The following is a 22,901-nucleotide window of genomic DNA, read 5'->3' as shown; positions in this document are numbered from 1 at the left end:
TCCCCTGATGGCACAGCGGTTGAACGCTGGGCTGCGAGGCTGCCCACAGCCTCTACAGCGCCGGTTCGATCCCCGGCCAACGGCGAGGGTCCCACAAAAAAAAAAAAAAAAAAAAAAAAAAAGTCTGGAAGACATTACCTTGGGGTAGGTAAAGTTTTCTTAGGTAGAAAACAAAAATACTAAACCATTTTTTAAAACTGTTTTTGGAGGGCCTCCCCTGGTGACACAGGCGGTTGAACGCAGCGCTGTGAAGCTGTCCACAGCCTCTGCAGGGCAGGTTTGATCCTGGCCAGCCGGCGAGGGTCCCACATGGTGCAGCAGACCTCTCCGCACTCACCCGCTGCTCCCCTCAGCAGTGTATTTCATCAGTCTGCCTGTTCTGTTCCCCACTCTGTCTCTGGTGAATCCTCTCACCCTGCCGTACATCTGGCCTGTACCCCGGTTCTTGTATAAATAAATAATCTTAAAAAAAAACCTGTTTTTGGATCAGTACTACTTTAACACAAGTAAACACCTATATTCTTTGAAAAATATCATTAAGGAAACATATAGGCAAGTCACTAGCTGGAAAAAAATATTCAAGACACTTGTATATAGGATTCATACAAATCACTAAGAAGAAACCAACAACTTATTTAATATCATATTTTTAAAAATTGATTCTTCAAAAAAGAAGTAAAGGGCCAAAACAAATAAAAATGTGTTCAACACCATTTATTAATCATCAGAGGAATGTGAATTTAAGTCACAATGAAATGCCATTACACATTCACCAGAATGACTCAAATTAAAAAGGCTGACCATACCAAGTATAGGTGAAGCTGCAGAGTAACTGGAACTCTCAAAATTATCAGTGGAAATATAAAATTATGTAATTTTTTTAAATTAAGCATTTTTATTCTTACATTGTTGTTCATTTGTGTGTAGTATTTGATCTCTCTGCTCAGGGGTAGTCTCCATGAATCTCCCACAATAAGACAAAAAAGAAACAAGGACAAAAGATCTAGACCTCATAGGTGTAACAAGCATGTATAGGACGCTGCACCTGAAAAAAAAAAAAAAAAAACTGACTACACTTTTTTCTCAAGTGCACACAGATCATTCTTCAGGATAGACCACGTACTAGGCCACAAGACAAACATCAACAAATACATGAAGATAGATACCATACCAGCTATATTCTCTGACCTCAAAGGTATCAAACTACAAAAAGAAAGCAAGGAACACCCCCATTACAGGAGCTGGAGAACATGCTAACAAAAAACCACTGGATCAATGAGGAAATCAAAGAGGAAATTCAACAATACATTGACACAAACGACAAGGAATACACAGATTTTCAGAGGTATGGGACACAGCAAAAGCAATAATAAGAGCAAAATATATATAGCAAAACAGGCCAACATCAAGAAATAAGAACCCCCCCAAATAAACAAATCTCCCATCTTAAAGAACTAGAAAAAGAAGAGCTAAAAAAAAAATCCCAAAAGCCAGAAGAAAGGAAATAATTAAAACACAAGCAGGAATAAATGAAATAGAAATTTAAAAGACAGTCCAAAAGATCAATGAAACCAAAAGTTAGTTCTTTGAAAAAAAAATTACATTAAATGAAAACCACAAAGGACTATGGTGATGGTTCACGGGAGAATTAGTGGTGGGAATTTTACAGGGACTACACCTGAAAGTAGAAAACATACAAGCAGACATTGTACAAAAATGAACGATGTAAATTATACATATTTTTATATATAAAATATACATGCTTTATGTATTTATATATATATATATATATATATATAATTATATAATTTTGTAAAGCAGTCTGGCAGTTTCTTCAAAGGTTAAACATAAACCTACATTCAGCCCCACCATTCCACACAGAAGTATGCACACAAGAGAAAAGAAAACCTATTTCTACTCAAAGACATGAACATATGTGTTCATAGTACCTTTATATGCAATAGTGAAAAACTGGAAACAACTCAAATATCTACCACCAGGTGAATAAATTGTGGTATATCTAGCAAATGAAATACTACTCAGCAATAAAATGGAGTAATTTTTTTTTTTTTTGCTTTAGAGGATTTTTATTATTTTTTTATTTTTTTAATTGAAGTAATGTTATTTTTTTTTATTTTTTACATCAATGTTCATCTTTAAACAATATTTGCTTTCCCCCACCCCCACACAGGTGGAGTCCCCATAGAATTTCCTTCACTAATGTACTCATGCACCATCCCCTGTGCTCCTCCATCCCTCCCTCTGATCCCTCTCCCTCCTCCTCCCCTGCAGTAGGGCTCTGATTTATGTCTGTTTTTGCTTTGTTGTGTTTTGTACTGTTGTTATTTTTTTACACTGATGTCTTATTGGGTTCCCTTATATTCCTGCTATAAGTGAAACCATCTGATATTTTTTTCTTTTTCCTTCTGGCTTATTTCACTGAGCATAATTCCTTCTAGCTCTATCCACATTGCTGTGAATGGCATGACTTTATCTTTTTTGATTGCTGAATAATATTCCATTGTCTGTGTGCCATATCTTCTTGATCCAGTCATCTATTTTGGAGCATTTGGGTTGTTTCTAGGTTTTACCTATTGTAAATAGTGCTGCAATAAACACAGGGGAACAGGTGCTCTTTTGGATCAATATTTTTGTGTCCTTTGGGTAGATCCCTAGCAGTGGAACTGCTGGGTCATATGGTAGCTTCAAAATGGAGTAAAATATTGATACACACAACAAGAATCTCAAGGTCATCATGCTAATAAATTTCCCTCGAAATGTATGATTTCATTTACATAAAATTGTTTAAATGCAAACTAGTATGCAGTGACAAAATGTAGACCAGAGGATAAGGGTGAAGGAAGGAATGGATTATAAAGGGACATGAGAGAGGTTTGAGGAGTAATGGAAATGTTTGTTGTCTTGACTATGGTGGTGGTTTCATGATTATATATATTTGTAAAAGTTAATCAAGTTATATACTTTAAATATATGCAGTTTGTAAGATATTTGTAAAGTAGCTTAAAAAAAAAAAAACAAACAACCCTTTTCTGCCGAGCTGCTCTTAGGAACTAGAACTAGATAGCAAATGATAGCCTCAATACCAGCACCCTAATTTGCTCTTCCTTGCTCATGTCTGGGGCTTTAAATGGCAATTCTGATTCACCATCCTGAGCTACTCTTCCATTTTTCTCTTTGCCTTACAAATTTGTCTTTCATTTGTAGAGTCCTTTATTGTTTTGTTTTTTTTTCCACAGAGTTTTTACTGCAGTATGGAGACATTAGAACACTTAACTTACGTGAGAATTCAACTATAGACATGAAGCAATAAAGAAAGGCAAAGTCAGTATCTTCAGGGAAAACAGAACAATGCAAGGAGCAGATGGTTCAATCAGCCATTCCATCCCGAGTCAAAGATGCCTCCAAATTGCCCAAATGGCTCTCATTTAGGAGAATCTCACCATTTGAAGTGAAATACTAGTCATTTAAAACATACAATTTTGTGCAACACGGTTTCTAAATGCATGACACTGCTCTGTCTTATACACAACCAAAGAAACAATGAGCTATCCCAGAACTGGGGAAAATAGTGGTTGTGTCCTAATCTCCCTCGTAGTCATAAGGATAATTGTACTGGGGCCTCCCCTGGTGACGCAGCAGCTGAGCACTGGGCTGCGAAGCTGCCCGCAGCCTCTGCAGCGCCAGTTCGATTCCCGGCCGCCGGCGAGGGTCCCACATGGCACACAGACCTCTTCTGCCACATCCGCTGCTCCCCTCAGCGGTGTATTTCGTCAGTCTGCCCGTTCTGTTCCCTGCTCTGGCTCTGGTGAATTCTCTCACCCTTCCATGCTTCTGACTGTACCTAGTGCTTGTATAAATAAATAAATAAATAAATAAATAAATCTTTAAAAAAAAAATAAGGGTAATTGTGCTGTACCTGATCGCACCCTCAGTGCTGACTTTAGATCCCTCATGTAAAATGAAACTTGACTTCATTTTTTTTAAGTGGCAAGTATTTTTATTCATATTTCACAGATGAGGAGATGGAGCCTTAGGCGATCATGATTTGCTAGTTACATAGCTCATAGGGACAGCCTGGTTCCAAGAAGCCACATCTGCAGAGAACAGGTTGAACCTTGAACCATATGCACATACTGCCATTTTGCTTATCAGACAGAAGCATTACTTGTATCGCTTATGACCTGGATCTATGCAGAGTCTTGAGAATTTTCACAGCAACACTCATTATTTTTACAATGAGAGCAGAAGTTCCTGCTAGTCACTCCTGGCTCTTTTCTAAAACTGTTTTCCCTCCTGATTCCAAAAAGAAATTATTTTAGCCAAACATGGTAACCCTAAGATTCTTACTTTCCAATCATAGTCAAAACTTATTTTAATTCACGACCAACCTGTCAGTTATCTGAGATCTGGAAAGAAGGAACAAAGATGAGGTCAAGTTACGATCATGTGATTTCACAAACTCAAAGGAACCAACATCCTGAGAGAGGGTCCAAAGTGCCCAGAGGCAAAGGAAAGGCCAAGCACATATCCACACCTCCAGGTGTCAGACACTCTCAAGACAACAATGCTCGCCTTGTCATTTGTATGCACTCTACCTACAGTGCTTAAGAAGGGCTGGGGGTTTCAACTAGAACATGAAGAATAACCTCTTTTAAGGCTCTTTGAAAGTGTATATCTACACAGTGAGGTGAAGAAATGAACACAATGACCTACAGGGACAATTTTCACTTAAAAAACTAAAAACTAACTGTTCCCCAGTCCATTCACCAACACATGGGTTGCCATTAAAATTCACTTTGCAAAGAGTGGCAAAGCTGCCAGAGACCCTGGCTACTGGCCAAATCATTGACGGATTCAGATTTAACGAGTGTCTCTGCCCCAACGTGGTGACTAGGATAGAAAACATCCCATGTCTGATGCAGACAAGTAGAGACTGGTTCCCCCAGACAGGATGTATACACTGGAGGAGAGAGAGAATAAACCTGGAGTTACACTTTGAATAAAAATGTTTTTCCTGGCCCTTATTAGTTTCCATTCTATAAGAAAACAGAGGAGTTTAGCAAGACCAGTTCACACAGTCAGCTTTACAAATTTGGTAGAAATCTCAATTACATTGACTGAGGTTGGAGAGTTTCCCTGAGCACCAGTGTTTGGGGCGACACTCTTTACGCTCACTGTTCTCTCACTAAACTCAGCTGCAGGGTAGAGAGAGAATCAGAAGCAGTCAGGGTGCCTGAGGTCTCCTAGGTCAGAAAGATGGTGAGGTGTGATGGTTACGACAGACGCGTAACCCAGAATGGTAATTTCCTTGTCTGCTTGTACAAGCGTCTCATCAGAGGGAAGGGAAGCTCAGTAAGGTTATGATGGCAATCTGGGTCCTTGTTTAGTGAGTCTTGTCCAATAGGCACCAGGCCTGGGGCTTGTTCTGAGGATTTTCTTGGATTGTATCATCGTTTTAAATCAAGTAATGGTTCCACCTATACATCTCATGTCTTCTCTTCTGGCTCAGTGGCAACCCAAGACCGTAACAAACAGGACACTAAAACTCAGCAGATGAAGGAATGTCAGGAAAGTAAACAAATTTGCTTTTTCCAATTGTTCTCTTTTCCTTAATGGAAGCAAGAAAGAGAGGAGGAGGACTTTGAACTAAACACAGAAATTTTCCAACGACACTTATCTAGCCAGTTCCCGCCAAGGATCACTGGCTGTCAGAACAATCAGTCGGCCTGAGTTCAGGATGGTTTGTATATGATCCTGCTCCTGGCAGAGCTGCCACTGCATTTTTTTTCAGCTGTTTTCCAACTGCCCGAAAGGGACAAGGAGTAAAATGCAAAGCACTCACTCGCCTTGGCCAGGTGGGAGGAGCAGAGAGACAAACAGCAGTATTGTTTCTTTCTCAAACGTGTGATGGTCTTTTCTAAGCCTTTCCCTAGGGCATGTACTGCTGGATTGCTTACAGTCTTGGACACCCAACCTTTGGGAATAGTTCTCTAAGTGGGGGTGATTTGTACTAAGTTTGAACTACTAACTTGCATCACCAAGCCTCAGAGAGAGCAGACCCAAGAAGGGAGTCATCACTAAAAACTCCAGGTCAGCTCCATTTCACCTAATGTGACATGTTAGCCAAACCCTAGAGCCATGGAGAAAATGAGGCACCAAAACTACTCAGTGATTGCCTGAGGTGTTCATTTAGGGGTCAAGCCAACCCAAGCCAAGTCTCCAAGTCTCTAGGCTACCAAGGCCAGCTAATTCTTGAGCAATCTGTCCAGGAAATAAACTAAAGGGGAAAATATCCTATATGGGACACTTGGTCTTCAAGAGGTAAACTATTCACGATCCACTCCATGATCTACTTTTAACCATTTGTTATTTGCTAAGGCATGAATTTTAATTCTGCTCCCTGCTAGAAGGTAGGAGAATCAGCAGGTACCTCCCTGAAGTAGCTCCCATCAGCAGCAGTAAGAATTCCCACCCAGGTGTCTACCTGTCACCAGGGGCAGGAGTGATGAGTTTTCCTTGGCAGCACCATTCTTTGTCTAACCTTTACCTCTGAAATCTCACAATACTCATGTAAAATTAAGTATATTCAGCAGCACTTTCAAATTAAGATTGGCAACAGAATTCAAAAATTGTGTGTTTCTTCAATTTCACTTGGATCTCTAATGTCTTGGTGGGGAGGAAGAATTTATTTTGTAATATAAGTTTTACTTGGATTGGGGTAGGACTATTTATAAGTTCTGCCATCAGTACACTTAGTTCTGAGTCCCTGAGCCCCAAATTCCTGGGAAATATACCCTCCTTGGAAAATTCACCATAGAGAACCAAAGTGTTTGTAATTTGTCTCATAAGAAAATTATTTCATTTGATGAAGTGATTTAAATACAACCATGGTCACAATAGTGAAAGAAAAAAGGAACCACTTACAAATACTCTTTATGAGAGATCTGAGTTTACTGCCTTTGAAGGAACAACATCTCTTGCTGGGTTTAAAAATTAGTTTTTCAGCAAAACATCAGCTATTCCAAGTTCATTTAAATGGATTCGATATTCAGCTCTATGTCTGTCCCAGTGCTTGAATGAAAAGACATGTTTGGTTCATGTGACAGCTTGAATGCTAAGTCAAGAAGCAAAAATTTTATTACAGAGAGGTACGGTGTCCAATTTTTTCATGTTTTTATTTAATCCTTATGCATGATTAGATGCAAGAAATGAGTTTGCAGCCTGATCCCAGAGCCCACACGTATAACCATTTCACCTGCTTGTCATACATTAGGTTGCTCTTTAAAAGTCAGTACTCATCCTTGTTTACTCTCTCATCAAAGGAGACAATTATTTCAGGATCTTCACCAACAATAATAAATAAGTATCATGCTCCCATATTTTCAGGACCTGTCCTACACCCTAGGATGCAGAAGTAAAAAGACTGTCCTGAGGGCCTTACCATCTATAGAACAGCTGTCCAAATAGACAACTTGCAGTGCAAGGCAGCCTAAGCCAAGGATCCTCCAAAAAAGGTTGAGGTCTTCTGGAAAGTTTTCTGGAGAAAGCCTTGCACTCTTAAAGAAGAGCGTGGTTCCAGCAAAGGATAAGACAACAGAGAAGATTCGTGGTTGGGGGTGGGGGAAGGTGTCTTGATGACTTGAAGAAGATAGTGATTGGAATCCCCATAGTGGGTTGAAAAAATAAGGCAGACCATTGAGGTGGATGACAGAATTTGCAAAGGACAGATGTCGTCTTGAAAGTCAGGCTTGTGCGCACCAACCATAATTGGATGCCAGTTTATTAAACTTCAATTTTCTGGCAGAATCAATTCAGGAAAATTCAGCGGTGTGTTTTTCATTACTTTGGTTTATTGCTTACTTTTGGTGTTTGTTTTTTTAAACTAATTTACCTTTAAATCCCTACCATTTGAACTTGCCATGGTCAGCAATTAGGAAAAATAGAGGTGATTAGAGGTTATGTAGCTGCTACTGAAGAACAAAATAGGAATTCCAAACACAGTAACGCAACTTGATAAAACAGTAACACAACTCCCAGAAACAGGGAAATGAAGGAAACAGTAATTGAATACTTTTCTTAACCACATGAGGCACAGATCCAGTTCTGGCTCTATTTTTAAATTGGTGTTTTTCCTGACATTCAGCTTTTTAACTAGTCACTTTATTGTGATCCTAAGAGAAATATCTAGCAGATTAGGTACCCACTTTTGGTGTGAATTAGCTTATATATAATACCAGGTAATTGTATTAATTCACAAAGTGCTTAGGTGTGTCCCATCTGTCAGCACCACAGTCTCACAGGCAGGCAGGGGCGCCATCATTATCATCATCCCATGTTACAGATGTGAAGCTGAACTTCAGACAGAGCGTGTGCCTTGCCCTAGGTCAATCAACTCCATTCAAGCTTGAGTCTCAATCTCCAGGTCTAAAGAGACTGTGCAAAGTCTTGATCAAAATCCCACCCTTTTCTCTACTTAGCCTATTGCTTAACCCTTTCCCATTAATTTCTTTAAACTTTGAGGGGTTTTCAGCTTTCTCCAGACTTTTTCTTTTTAGCATAGCTACCACAAAGAAGAAAACTTTAGGCCTTATTTTTTGTGACTGTCAGAGAGAGTATTTGTTACTGGAAGCATTGTTTTTTTTTTTAATGTCACCCAACACTTCTAGAATATAAGGCCAAGTAGCCAGGTTTGACAAATATAAAAGCAGGCTTAGAGTGATCAAGTGTTTTATTTTAATCAAACTCAAATTAGCTAGTAATTTAAGGAGTGGTCATTCCAAGCTATCAAATATACTAACAGAAAACTGCCCCTATGGAGGTGAGAAATTGTGAAGCAGTGATTTTCAAGGCATGGTTTCTGGGCTGCCTGCTTCAGAATCACAGAAGATTCTGGTTAAAACTTCAAATTCCTGGCCCAGAATCCCTGAAGCTGAGACAGGCCAGGAAATCTCCATCTTTACAGACCCTGCTGAAGATTTTTACTAAAGTCTGGGAAATAGTGGCAGGAAGTACAGTCAGGGAGCAGTACAATTTGATACAGAGAACATGGTAAATATATAGCAGTAGTGAGGGAGAGGTGTGTAGATTAGGTCCACGTAGTAGAGGATGTTGAAAGAGACTGAAGAGCAATTGAAGAAAGTGAGTCTTGAGGTTGTCACATGTGTCAGAAAGAGAGAACAGCTTTGGAACAGGAAAGAGATCACTAAATTGTTCAGTAATGTCAACAAACTCAGAGCCTCATCTTCTATCTTCCGAAGAGAAAGGAACCCCAGCTAGGGAGGCAGATCCAAGCCCTGTTCCCAGCTCTGCCTCTCATTCTGTGACCCTGGGCTATGACTTGGGACCTCATGTCAGTGTTGGTAAAATCTAGGGCTGGGGCCACCCGATTGCTAGGGTGTCATCCAACACTAAGTTTGTTTTTCTAAGTTGCCATCATCTCTATGTAGCTTGAGAGTGTCTACCGATGGTATTAGCATTACTTTCTCCAGCAAGATTCCACAGGAATGTCTTAAAAGGCTCAAAAGCCACAGAAATAAAGAGAAACAGCTTCAGCCCAGTTCTTGATGGGGCGAGCTGCATGAGCAGAATGAGCACCACCGTGGATGACCAGGCACAGCTGCACAATTGTCACATCTGAGGACATCGGCAGCTGGCAGCCATCCCTAAGGACAGAATTTCCAAAGTCGCTATTTCAGTTATTCCCTAACTTTGATGAGAGTCACTTAAGTATACCCATAGCCGACTGCAGAAAGCTTGGAAAGCATTGTTTAGAAAATGGGTGCAAGCGGAAGATGGGGGCCTGTGGCTCTTGCCAGGTGGAGAAATAGGACAGCACTGATCTTCTCAAGGCAGTGTCCAGGTTAAGTAGAAACACACTATAAACCCAAATAATTAGAAATAATTTTCATTTTCAAGGAGAGGGCTAGGGGATTGCTTCACAGTGCTGATGCTTAACCCCTTGCACCACCAGGGAGGCACAGGGGCCTGGAACTGTTACAGGGCAACCCCGCTCTAAAACTGGTTGCCTGACTGTGGGTCCTCACCCGCACACTTAAAGGGGACTTAAACTGCAGGCACACACAAAAGGTTAACAAAGGTTTATTTACAAGGGAAGGGGAATTGAGGAAATGTACAATTCAGGGAGAAAAGAGAGAGATAAATTCTTAAATGTGTCCTACCCGTTCCACCAACCTAGAATCCCAAGTGACCCACAGAGACCAAACCTGCCTGGCCAAGAGCAGGAGCCAGGTGAGCCCCAGCCCCACTAACATGGCTGGTTTTATTTACAAACAGAGAAAATGGCTGCGTAATTCCGCCCTTAGGGCCTCACAATTTCCCTTTGGGGATCATGGGATTTGTAGTTCCCAGTGTCTTGATGGAGTAGGCGTGGCATTCACAAAGCCTGTATGGAATTAGCTCAGGACAGCCTTTCCCCCTAACAGAACCACACATCCTCTTTGAAATGGAAGGGGAAAATTCCTTCCTAGCCCCCTCCTTAAAAACTTTGCTTAAGGGCCTCCCCGGTGGCGCAGCAGTTGAGCGCTGGGTTGTGAAGCTGCCCGCGGCCTCTGCGGCGCCGATCCCCTGTGCTCCCCGGCCACCGGAGGAGGGTCCCACATGGCGTGCAGACCTCTCCTGTTGCCCGCTGCTCCCCTCAGCAGTGTACTTCGTCAGTCTGCCTGTTCTGTTCCCCGCTCTGGCTCTGGTGAATTCTCTCACCTTCCCGCGCTTCTGACTGTACCCAGTGCTTGTATAAACAAAACAAACAAACAAATAAATAAATAAATAAAACATGCCCCTAAAAAAAAAATAATAAAAAAATAATAAAATTAAATTAAAAAATAAATAAAAACTTTGCTTAAGACAAGTGAAAGGCATCAATCACTAGCCAATCCCAACTCTCAAAGTTTCCAAAGACGTTTTACTATTATTTGGTATCAAGAGCACCCAGTAGTGACCAGAGTGGACTACTGGAATTTGGAGGACCACTTTACGCACCACAGAAGGTTTGTTTTCATTTTTTAAGTCAGCTCCTCCTATATGAGCTTGCCAGGCTACCATAACAGGGCACCACAAACAAACAAAACAAAACAAAACAAACAAACAAACAAAAAAAGTATGCACTCACAGTTCTGGAAACCAGAAGCCCAAGATCACGGTGCTGTTTCTTCTGCCGGCTGTGAGGTGATGATCTGGCCGCGCCTGCTCCTCAAGGTTGATGCCACCTGCCTTCTCCCTGGGTCTTACCATCTTTCCTCTGGGGGTGTCTTTGTGCTGAAATCCCCACATATTGCCTCTTTTCATTGACCACCAGTCCTGTTAGATTAGGACCCAGCTTAATGGGCTGTTAAGAAGTTTCTCCCCGCGTTCTTTTGCACAAGTGTCTTCGCAGCGTCCCTAACCGGCCATAAAGCCATTTTGTTGTAAAAAGATAATATAACCAGTTGATGGTTTGGTCTGACAGTTTGGCTTCAAGATTTGTTTCAACTGACACAGTATTCCCACTTTTTAAAATAAATATTAACCCTCATGATAGGCAATACAGTGACAAATAGGGCAATCTTAAAATAGAGTGCGTGACAGCTACATATATGTACTTGATGGAAAAACAGCAGTAAAATAACAGTTCGCAAATCCTTCCATCAATGCAGTCTGCCTTTCCATCCATCCAAACCAAAAGTTTACCAAACTGTGGCAAATAGAGGCAGCTAGTAATTCACAACAGTCTTCGAGGACATTCATTAACAGTTCCTTCGCTAATTTAGACGTACCAGCTTGTTCTCTAACGCTGCTTACCAAATTTAGCAATATTAGAAGTTAGAGGCAAAAGAAGAATCGAGCTTTTCTTATCCCCTTGTTCTGCAACCATCCCCGGCCGAGGAGGTTCACTGTTGGCTCAGTCAGCTTAAGAGAACCTTGGAGCCCTTGGCATCATCCACTCAGGTTTTTTACTACACAGGGGAAACAGGTCAGCAGGGAGACAGCACCTTGGGCCCCCTGCAAATCTCTCTACGCTTTTTCCTCTGGGCTTCCTCTGGAGCTGTCTTCCTCTGACCCTCTCATAGCCATTCTCCACCACAGCTGTTCCACCGAGTGACACCACCCTGATAGCCTCCGCCTCCAGGCTCAGGTGTGCCCACTTCCGCATGCCCACACCATCCTCCAGGTGTCCACCGTTAGCTGTGCGTGCTCCAAGCCCACACTCCCAAGCGCCTCCTGAATTAGCACAATCATGGTGGCAGGTGATAGCCACTAAGGCCAGAGGCGCCAAAGCCTGACCTATCTTTACTGACCCTACACCTCTCAAAAAGAAATAATTGAGTCCTGATGAGCAGAGGTTTCTTGAAAATGGTGGAAATTTTTGGCTATTAGATAATAAAGAACTACATAAAGATTCTGTGTTGGGCACAGAATCTCCATTATTTGTTGGCTTGGTGAAATATACAGATTGGGCATGTGTGGCCTAGCTATGTATCACCAGCTAGATATGTGAGAAATAGTGATAAGTAACAGTATCCCACTGTGTCAAACAACAGTATAGAAGGTTTTCAAAGCTCCATTACAAATAGTCATCCTAGCATTTGTAAACTGATATCTCTCTTAATGAAGAAATTTTAACAAAGAGATAGCGTTTCATGATTTTATCCCTTTTTTATAGCAAAAAAAAAATCTGCAACAAAGAACTTAGAGTGAAACTATGTTCACGATCATATTTTAATCTGATTACCTCTGTGAAGACCCAGTCTCTAAATTAGATCATATTCTGAAGTCCCCTGGGTTAGGACTCCAGCCTATCATGTTTTGAGGGGGCACAAGTGAACCCATAACACTTACCATTTCACAAAAGATAGCTGCATGGCTCCAAAGGGAAGGGAGAACATGGATTCATGCCTCTTCATGGACAGGACACAAAAGGGTCTGAGGGGATAGATTAAATCAGAGAGAGTAGGATTCAGTCAGGGGACAAGGTCCTGCATAACCCTCTCGAGGAGTGGAAGGCGCTGATTTCTTGACAGAGTGTGGTTTAGCAAACAGCTAGACCAGTAGGTTTAATCATTGGGGGGTGGGGGGCGCTTAAAAAGGAAAAGCTGACTGGAGTGAGCAGGTCCTGCACTGGGCTCCAGGAACCAGGACCATCCATGACCTGATACAGAGGATAGAGAGGAAGTGGGGGTCAATGAAAAACCATGTGCATGTAACTGAGGCCCCTTCCCCACTCCTGTGAGGCCCCTCGACAACCTTCCTGGAGAGGTCACATAGGAGGCGTAGAAATCAAAAAAGGCAGAATTTACCCGAAATAACTGCTTCCCCCAAGGTGATTATTTTAAACTGAAAGCACTTGCAGGGTAAGTAATTGTCAGGTTTTTCTGCCCTCCCGCCATCAGGATGGATGATGGATCCCTGCGGTCCTGAATGCATGCCTGACGGTGGGCCCCTGGAGTGGGGTGTGGGCATATGTAGGTGGGTTCACCTGGGCTGAGACTGGGCTTATATTGCTGCGTCAGAGAGAGACCAGAAGAGAGCAGAGAAGCCAGAGAGTCCAGAAAGAGTGAGGACTTGCCAGGGGCTGGGAGGCCTGCCAGTCTCCCCCCCGCCCCCCGGCCCTACGCCCACCCCCTTCCCCAGCACCCCTGCCTGCCGTGTACCTGGTAAACTCAGTAAAGGCCTGAAAAAGTTACCAAGGGTTCAAGTGAACCCTTGGTTCTCTCCTTCACCTGTCTGCTCGGGTCATAGAGATCCAGCTCTGTCACTTCCTGCCCCGACAGCACTTATAAATCAGGTAAGTTTTAGATGGTTTAACTGGCAGGTTGAAACACACGGAAAGTGTTTTCTACCCATCTGATACTGCAGCAAGATTAGATCCACTACAAAAAAAAGTTAAAGTTACCTTTTCTTTGCACATCCAATTAATAACACAAAATTGTCAATCCTCACTCCCACTGCATAAGGAAATGGAATTACCAAGAAACCACAGGGAGATCATTTGGGGGAGTAGTTGGAAACATGACCCCTGAAAAGAGATGGGTTGAAATAAAGGATGATATGAACACCGAAAATAGGTGGATGAGCGTTTGGGGACTAGAGACACCTGTGCAGATGTTAGATTGTGTTTTCGTGTATAGGAGAAGACAACTTCACTAATGCCAAAAACCTCCCCTACGTAATGTCTCAACTATGCAGCTGTGACAATGCTGGCTCATTTCCCTTACCCTGTCCCTTTCACAAGCACTCTCGTGAAACCCCAAGGTTCCTCCTCCTACCTCCCAACCAGCTTCTGGATTTTTGCCATTCCCCATTAACCTGTGCATTCATTATTTTAAGAGCACAATTCCAACTCACGCAAAACAACTACACATTAAAGGTTTTCTCCAAATGACTTCCTTGGGCCAATCAATTGCTGTCTAGCAGCAGAAGGGCAACAGTTTTTGGGGAAGTGATAATATCAAGAACTGATAGTGGAGCACCTGCCAAATTTCAACAGAAAGCCCCAGGGACCTGAGGTGACTGTATCCATCTTGGCACTGATATCCTCAAGCCACAACATACCATTTATGGAAAAACAAGACAGAAGCCAGTGGGTACGTGGCATGGAGAGCAGGGGGGCAACTGTAGATTTCCAATGACACCCACTTCCATGGGCACCCACTTCCATGAGAATTCACTTCCCAAGGGCACTCACCCCTATGGGAAGGGCACTCACTTCCCAAGGACACTCACCCCCAAGAAGAAAGGGAACCAATGACAGTGCACAGACTTTGCACTTGTGCCAGGGACAGACTGGCCTCCAACATTGTGTCTCAATGTACACACTGCCATATTCATCTGTCTCCCCTCTATCCCAGAGGAGCAGCTCAAAAGCAGAGTAGAACTTGTTCAGCTCTAGACCTCCCAGGCCCAGCACTAGGCGATCAATATTTCCCATCACCCTGAGAAGCTGACAAATGGCAAACATCATGTGACCCTTCCTATGACAAATGTGTTCTCAGGGTCCAATCAGCCAGCTCAAGTGCATCTGTACTATATGGCAGACATGATCCCTTCCTAACTCACCAGCTCCCCACCTGTCATGTGGTTGCCTTGACTGGAAACAAAGGGGTAGTCTTGTGTCAAGAGGCAGTTCTTCTCAGAAGTTTTCACATGCAGAGGGCTCTCTGAACCTCTTTCCATAGACAAGTGTGGAGATGACTGTCTTCCAGGGCTATCTCCTTCCATATCTTGTGTCTCCTGTTAATTAAGGATGACACCTGGACCTAGAAATATTAGAGATGAGAGCATCCTGAACCCTCAGCAAGGACCTCAAAGCGCCAGGAGCCCTCTGTGCTATGGGCTGATCTCCATCCATGAGGCAGGGACACCATGACCCAGGGGTGCAGGTGCACTTAAAGGGCATGCAGGAGCCACTGGCTCTAAAAAGGCCTGAGCACATGGTTGGTGGGCTCTGCCCTGAGGCCAAGAAGGCTGAGTGACCACAGTGTTCTATGCAACGTAAACACAGGGTTGAACCTGATCATCCTTCCAGGGCCTTCTGCCACTGAAGTACCTCCCTTAGTCATTCTCGCTCTCATTTGGTGTCTGTCCTTCCCTCAGCACCCAGCAGACACTGATCTTTCCTGAAACTCTCACAGCTCTTTCCAGCGCTCTCTTTAATTTGTCACTTAGCTGTGGGCATCTTTGCATATTCTTAATGATCCTTTTGTATCTTGTTAAACAGTGGTCCCCAGACCAGCAGCCTCAGTTATCATGTAGGTTTTTGTTAGAAGTACAGATTCCACCACAGACCTACTGATTCAGAATCTAAAGTCCAACAAGATCCCCACATTTGAGAAGCACAGATTTATCAGACTTCTTGTCAAACTGGGTGTAAATGGAATCATCGGGGGGTGGGGTAAAAAATAACACCACCTACGTCCTGCCGCTGAAAATTTTTGGCTTAATTGGTATATGGTAAGACATAGCTCCCCATATAATTCTAACGGGAAGCTTAGCTCGAGAACCATTGGTTTAGCATCTCTCTCCAACTGGATCTTTCATTAATTCATTCAATGTCCAGTTATTGAATAAAACAATAAGCTCTCTTTATAATCAACTAAATTATAAATGGATTTTAAATCAATGTTTGGTGCCTAGGAATGCTAATGAATCTCAGATTTATCTTTTATATTTTCCGTGGAAGTGGGAAATGTAGGGAAGGGGGTGAAGTCCAGGAACCAAAAACTTTTCAGCCACAGCCTAGAATCCTCTCAGAGACAGAGCAAGGACTGTCCTGTAGTATCTGCTCAGAAGGAAAATTTCAGGGACTAATTAGGCAGATGGGTAGTCAGAAGGGCTCATTGTTCCTGGTTAAGAATCTATAACTGCTTACAGGAGGAAGTGAGCTCTTTTCCTCCCGTTGGAGGGAGGCCCAGTAGGTGATGCACTTTGGATGAACAACCTTAACACCAGAAAGCTTTAATCACATCAGCATAGTCCAACCTGGGCCCTCTCCAAGAATGACAACACCAACTAGCAGGAGACAGGGAGGGCCAGCCACCATCTTTGGAGGAATAAACCCAGGGAAACTGGCCAAAGCAACTCTGTTTACATCATTAAAAAAAAAAAAAATTACAAGGGAGAGGATAGGAAGGAGGACAGGAAGACCCAGCTCAGGGTTTTCTGAATGTGAGTGGCTCAAGTTATTTATAAAAAGAATCTAACAACCCCAAAATGGGTATTCAAATGTTTAGAAATTAGACATGTGCAATCTTTAACAATGATCAGCATCAGGCCTCCCTAGTGGCAAAAGGGGTTAAGTCTCAGCACTATGAAGCTATCAGCAGCCACTGCAGCATGAGTTCCATCCCTGGCCAGGGAGCTACCCACATGGCACAGCAGACCTCTCCTGTCTCACCCGCAGCTCCCCTCAGCAGTGTATTTCAGTCAGTCTGCCTGTTTTGTTCCCCACTCTGTCTCTGGTGAATTCTCTGCCCCTCCCCCCGGCCCCCACCCATCTCTGGCCTGTACCCTAGCTCTTGTATGTGTAAATAAATAAATAAATAAATAAATAAAATATTTTTTTAAGAAAATGATCAGGGCCTCCTGGGTGGTGCAGCAGTTGAGCACTGGGCTGCGAAGCTGCCCACGGCTTCTGCAGCACCAGTTTGATCCCCAGCCGCCAGCGCGGGTCCCACATGGCTCACAGACCTCTCCTGCTGTGCCCGTTGCTCCCCTCAGCAGTGTATTTCATCAGTCTGCCTGTTCTGTTCCCCGCTCTGGCTCTGGTGAATTCCCTCACCCTCCCATGCTTCTGACTATACCCAGTGCTTGTAAATAAATAAATAAATAAATAAATATATTTTTTTAAAAAGAAAATGATCAGTATTCATTTTTAAAAGTACAGATTTCATCCACCAGGTACACTTGGGTAGGAAAAGAGAGGCAGTGCATCAAAGCAGTTACTTGACTTAGATAAGCTGTATCCCTAATCTGAGCCTCGGTTTCACATGTAAATAGAGGGACTCAATTTTAATGATTTCTTACTTCCTATTTTAACATTTCCTGTCCTGCCCAAAGGCCGAGGCTTTAACTTCAAGGCATTGCAATAATTACTATAATCCCAAATTCTGATGATGTGATTTTTCATGGTTGGTGCTCGATCCATAATCCCATCAACTAGGAATGTGCAGAAAATTCCAGCGAGAATGTAAGAGGAGCTAATAGAGACAGGATGAGGAATTATCTACCAGGGGTTTTTGAAATTCTGGTTTGTTCCACTTCATGAAGCAGCAAAGATGAATGAACTCTTAGAGCCCACTCCAATCAGACCCCCGCTTCATCTCACCACCAAAAATGTCCTTTCCAAGATCACCAATAACTTCACTTGTTATATGCAGTGGCACAGCTTAGCTTCATCCTCCTGCATCTCTCCATGCGATTTGTTGCCCTTAACCAATCCCTCATCCTGATACGCTTTCTTCCTCTTTTTTCCAGGATATTACTCCCCCACAGAAGTCGTGTTTCCACTCACTTCTCTGGCTGTGCCTACTTGATCTCCTTCATTGGTTTCTCCCTGTCTCCCAAACCACTTAATGTTACAGTGCCCACCCCTGGTCTTTCCAGCTCTCCTCTTCTCTGCCTATATCCACTCCCCTGGTGATCTCACCATTCTTTAACACCACTAATTATTCCCAACATTACATCTCCAGTTCCGACCTCTCCCTGCTACAGGATGCCAAGTAACCCTGAATGACCAGAAATGCTCTAGGTGAACGGACTCATTTTGCCAGTACAATAGGAGAAACCATCTTGAGTCCAGTTGGTTTTTTGAGGTTTTCTTTGCAGAGGAGGATGGATACTTGCTGCTTACCAAAAAGACAGCCTGTCTTTCAAAAGTCATGGGAACATATGAGAAACAAGGCAATCCTCTACAGAAAGTTGGTCTTGTCTCCGGAAAATTCATTCATTCATTCTGCATACAGGAAGAATGTGCCCATGAACTGAAGAGAACCATCCTTTTGGGAGGAGGCCAGGAGACCTTGTCCTTGGAGTACCTCTGACTCAGCATTCCAAGGAGGAAAGAGTAGGATGCCTAACAACCAATATCTCACGTTTGCCAAATGAGTAAAAGAATGAAACAAAGAGGGTATAGTTCTACCCCGGTTAAGGAATAAAAAGGTGCATTAAAAAGCAATGATAGATATTTAACAATAATGCTTTGAGCACCAGCCACATGCAAGGAACATGGTAGGTTCTACACATGATACAGAGCGGAGGTGGCATCCTTCCCTGACCCATTTGTCACAAGGACCTAAAACCCTTGCCAAAGAGCCAATGTGTTCTAGGTATAGTGGCCAGGCCATCATACCCTGGGAGCCAGACATAGTCCTTGTCCTAAGGCATCTCCCCCGTCCTCTGAGCTCTGCACTACCAGTCACCTTCCAACCTCACATGCCTATTTCTCCCTACTTGTTTGAACTTATACAATCTTTTTTTTTTAACCTGCGGCCTTTGAAAAGCAAGTGTGTGAATGAGCACAAATCAGGGAATTTAGTCTGGAAACTATTTCTCAGAGCATCTCTTAAGAAACTTTCTGCTCTTCTCTGCTGTCACAGGACTAGAGAAAGGAACAGAGGCATGAAGAAGGGGTTGCATTCTCACACCCCAACACCATCACCTTTGGGTAGGTTTCTGAGATGCGATCCTACCAGGATTTCAGTCAGCAGGCCTCTGGCCCCCTAATGCCCTCTTAGCTGCCAAGTCACATTGTCCATAAAGGTGAAGAACAGCCCATGTGCTGAAGCACATGCTCCCTCCAGCCAGTGGATGAGCAATGTCTGCCCACGCAGTCTGCGTTATTATCAGCAGGAACTAACAGAGGGGTCTGTTTTCCCTTCTCCAGGCATGCAGCCCCAGGGACTACCCCCTTTTGACCTGGTGGCTGAGTCAGGCTTCAGCAAAAATCCCTGGAGAGGCCCAGGCCTTCCTTGCCTCCTGCTTCCCGTGTTAAAAATCCCATCAGAATGAGAAATTGTAAAAGCCCTTTCATAATGGGACAAGCAAAGCTTGGCTTTATTTTTTTATAATCTCTAAAAAATTTACAGAACCAAACGAGAACAAGTCAGAAGTTATTTCATTTAACTATTCAACAACTGGGCTGCTACATTTCCAGTTCTTCCTCCTCCTCTACGTGGAAAAGGACTCAAGAAATTTTTCCCACTTTTGAGTGAAGTTGCAGAAACCTGAAGCTGGCTTTAATTACCCTGGTGTATGTTGCATGGTTACATCCCTTTTTTATTGGAAGGAAAACAATTGCTAATGTATTCCAACTCTAGTGAGGCTCTTGGTCCCTTTGAAAGCATATATAATCCTGTCATATATTCCAGAATGAGGCGGGTCCCCGGAGAAGGGTAATTAAAGAGAGTGGGACACAGGAAAAGGAGCAAAGGCATCCAAAAGGGTTTCCTTCCTTACAGGTGGGAAACAGGAGTGTCTGATATACCACAAAGAGGGCGTTGCAAGTTTGCATCACTGAAGAAAAGGATAAGCCCAGGGGCAAAGATTTTGAGCCAAAGCAAAATGGCAATGTTGTTGACATCAGCCTTAGAGAAGTCTTTGAAAGTTCGACTCCAATGACAAGGAAAACAAATACAAAGGTAAATAAGACTACAGCAAACCAAAAAGCTGCACAGCAAAAGAAACTACTATCAAAATAAAAAGGCAACCCAACTGAATTGGAAATGATATTTGCAAATCATACATCCAACAAGGGTTTACTATCCAAAATATATAAAGAAATAAAAATCAAGAACAAAAATACAAACAACCTGGTTAAAAAATGGGCAGAGGATTTGAATGAACACTTTCTCAAAGATGACATTCAAGGACACGAAAACATGTTCATCATCGTTTATTGTTAGGAAAATGCAAACCAAAACAACAATGAGATATCACCTCACACCTGTTAGAATGACCATTAAAAAAAAAAAAAAAACAAACAACAAATATTGACAAGGATGTGGAGAAAAGGGAACCCTCATACACACTGGTGAGAAAGTAAATTGATACAGCATTATGGAAAATGGTATGGAGATTCTTCACAAAACTGAAATTCCATCTGATGCAGTTATCCCAATTCTGGGTACTGATGCAAAGAATAAAAAAACACTTATTTAAAAAGATATATGCATCCTTGTGCTGCAGCAATGCTAGGAACAAGAGGTGGAAGCAACCTAACTGCCTAAGCAGATGATTGGATAAAGATACATTAGGTTGTCAGAAAAGCCATGATGCATTTTTTGCTTGAAAAACATAGAAAAAATATGTGATGACTTTTCCAACAACCCAATATATATGAACCTGAGAGAACCAGCCTTTGTATGTATGTACATAAATACTTACACACATAATTGAATACTCTCAGCTGTATTTAAAAAAAGATAAAATCCTGCCATTGCAACAACATGGGTATAATGCCAAGTGAAAAATGTCAGATGGAGAAAGACAAAATTGTATTATTTTCCTCATATGTAGATTAAAATAAATGAGCAAACAAAACAAAACAATCTTTTTAGACCATAAGAACAAAATAGTGATTACCAGAAAGGGAGAGGTGGAGGGACAGATAAATCAGGTAAAAGGAGTGAGTTGCATGATGAAGAACAGAAATTAGAGATTTGATGGCTAACATAATACAATACATACAGATATTGAAATTTTATATGATGTTTATAATGTTTATAATGGGTTTATAATGTCAACATAATGTCAATAAAAAATTAAAAATCAGAACAAAGTACCAGGGCTGAACAGATACTTATTCAAGCCATACATTAGAATGTATGAAAAATCCACAGGGAAACATGTGCAAATGCAGATTCCTGGGCCCAACACCAGCATTCTGATTCAGCAGGTCTGGGGTAAAGACCGGGCAGGAATCTACATTTTTTTTCCAGTTTCCCAGCTGGAAAAAATATGTATTTGGCCACTATTGGTCACTTATGTAGTTGGCCATTAGGTTACCAGATGAGAAACACTGATAAAGAATGAGGATAAGCAGACTGAAGAAATTAGTCAAAATGAATTGTGTGGCAAATATGCAATTACACAGAACTCTGAAGTCAAATCTAAGCTTGGAGTCGGGAGGAATTGAACACAGATATACTCATGGCTTGAGAGTTAGGTTTGGAGGCCCAATGGGAATACAAATCCAAAGTCCTGAGGCAATTGGTGGGGTGAACAAGCTTCAGAAGGGCATCTGGAAGCCAAAAGCACAGCAGGAGGCACACAACAGTTAAACTTTAAATGCACAGTGTTCAAATCACAGATGGGAAAACAAGGTGTGTACCTAAGTAAGTGGCCTGGCACCTCATATTTAGAATTAATGGGCAGTTCTTTTGAAGGATGAGTCCTTTGGGGTATCTTACTTTCCCCATATAGAAATCTCTGATAAGCATAGATGGTGTAAGGAAGCCATAGTTCAGTTGCTCAAATTAATTTGAGCATGGGTAATAATAAGTTCTATCAGAGATTCCAAAGAAGATGTCACAGCTCTATTGTCACAGTTAGAAGGACAAACCCAACATATCAACCACATTAGAAAAACAGTGGTTATTTAAGTAAGCATCCATGTTGGATAACAACAAAGTCATTGACCAGAAGGGGGCTCATAGAGCAGGCAGAGGGGCAGGACTAAGCAATTTAAGGTCATTATCCTTCCTGCTTGATCTCTGTTCTATGTAATGCAGACGATGTGGAAAAAGACCTCAGTATCCTGGTTGGTGTCACACCATCAGTTCTCACCTACTTGCACCTTTTGGGACCTACATTCAGCGCCTTGCCCTGTTCCAACTCTTCTCAGCTCCTGACAATCCATCTTCCCTGTGACGTCTTGCCATACCCCAAGGGGCTGGCATTAAATTCCACTCCAGGTTCAACTTCTCCCCTCTCCCAACACAATGATGACTCCAGTCAACTGTTTATTGACACCCTGATGAAGTAAAAGTGCTTTGTGATCCACTCCAGCCCCGGATCCTCATATTCTTTACCTTGGCATAAGTTTCACAGAGTTTTTCTAGCTACAGAGAAAAATTCAGATACTCATGAAGGGAGAGCACAAGCAGGTGGGTATGAGGGAGAAAAGAGGGATGGCAGATAAGGAGCAATAGTCAGGGAGCCCACATTTTGAGATCAGTGATAATGTCCTTCCTCTCAATCAGAATATTTCCCAATCTCCATTACTCTGTAGGGATGGGAGAGACCAGTTGTTTCTGAAGTCCAATACAGGGTATCTTTGGCTTAAGCATTAGCCAAGCACAGACTTCTACATCTTGATGAAACCACATGAGTAGGTGGAGCTGAGGCACAGTTGAAATGTAAGAGTCTGATGAAGTCAACCATTAGTGGGA

General features: G+C 42.4%; 1 long non-coding RNA gene across 2 annotated transcripts in view; it reads right to left on the bottom strand.

Moving 5' to 3' along the window:
- Positions 1–891: 891 nt before the first annotated feature.
- The window catches only part of LOC119238472 (uncharacterized), a 32,610-nt gene continuing 10,600 nt past the window's right edge, over positions 892–22,901 (bottom strand). Inside the window, exons 1-4 of one of the 2 annotated variants that reach the window (XR_005123584.2) lie at positions 15,084–15,267; positions 12,856–12,939; positions 11,150–11,337; positions 892–1,045 (exon numbers count right to left, since the gene is read on the bottom strand). This is a non-coding gene — a long non-coding RNA (uncharacterized LOC119238472). Of the gene's footprint in view, positions 1,046–11,149; positions 11,338–12,855; positions 12,940–15,083; positions 15,268–22,901 lie in introns of those variants that run through there. The other variant, XR_008553844.1, reaches the window with a different exon arrangement.

This window comes from Talpa occidentalis, unplaced genomic scaffold (assembly GCF_014898055.3).
Source record: "Talpa occidentalis isolate TD23 unplaced genomic scaffold, MPIMG_talOcc4v2.1 talOcc4.11, whole genome shotgun sequence".
Classification (NCBI taxonomy): Eukaryota; Metazoa; Chordata; class Mammalia; order Eulipotyphla; family Talpidae; genus Talpa; species Talpa occidentalis.
This window is presented reverse-complemented; position numbering and strand designations above follow the sequence as displayed.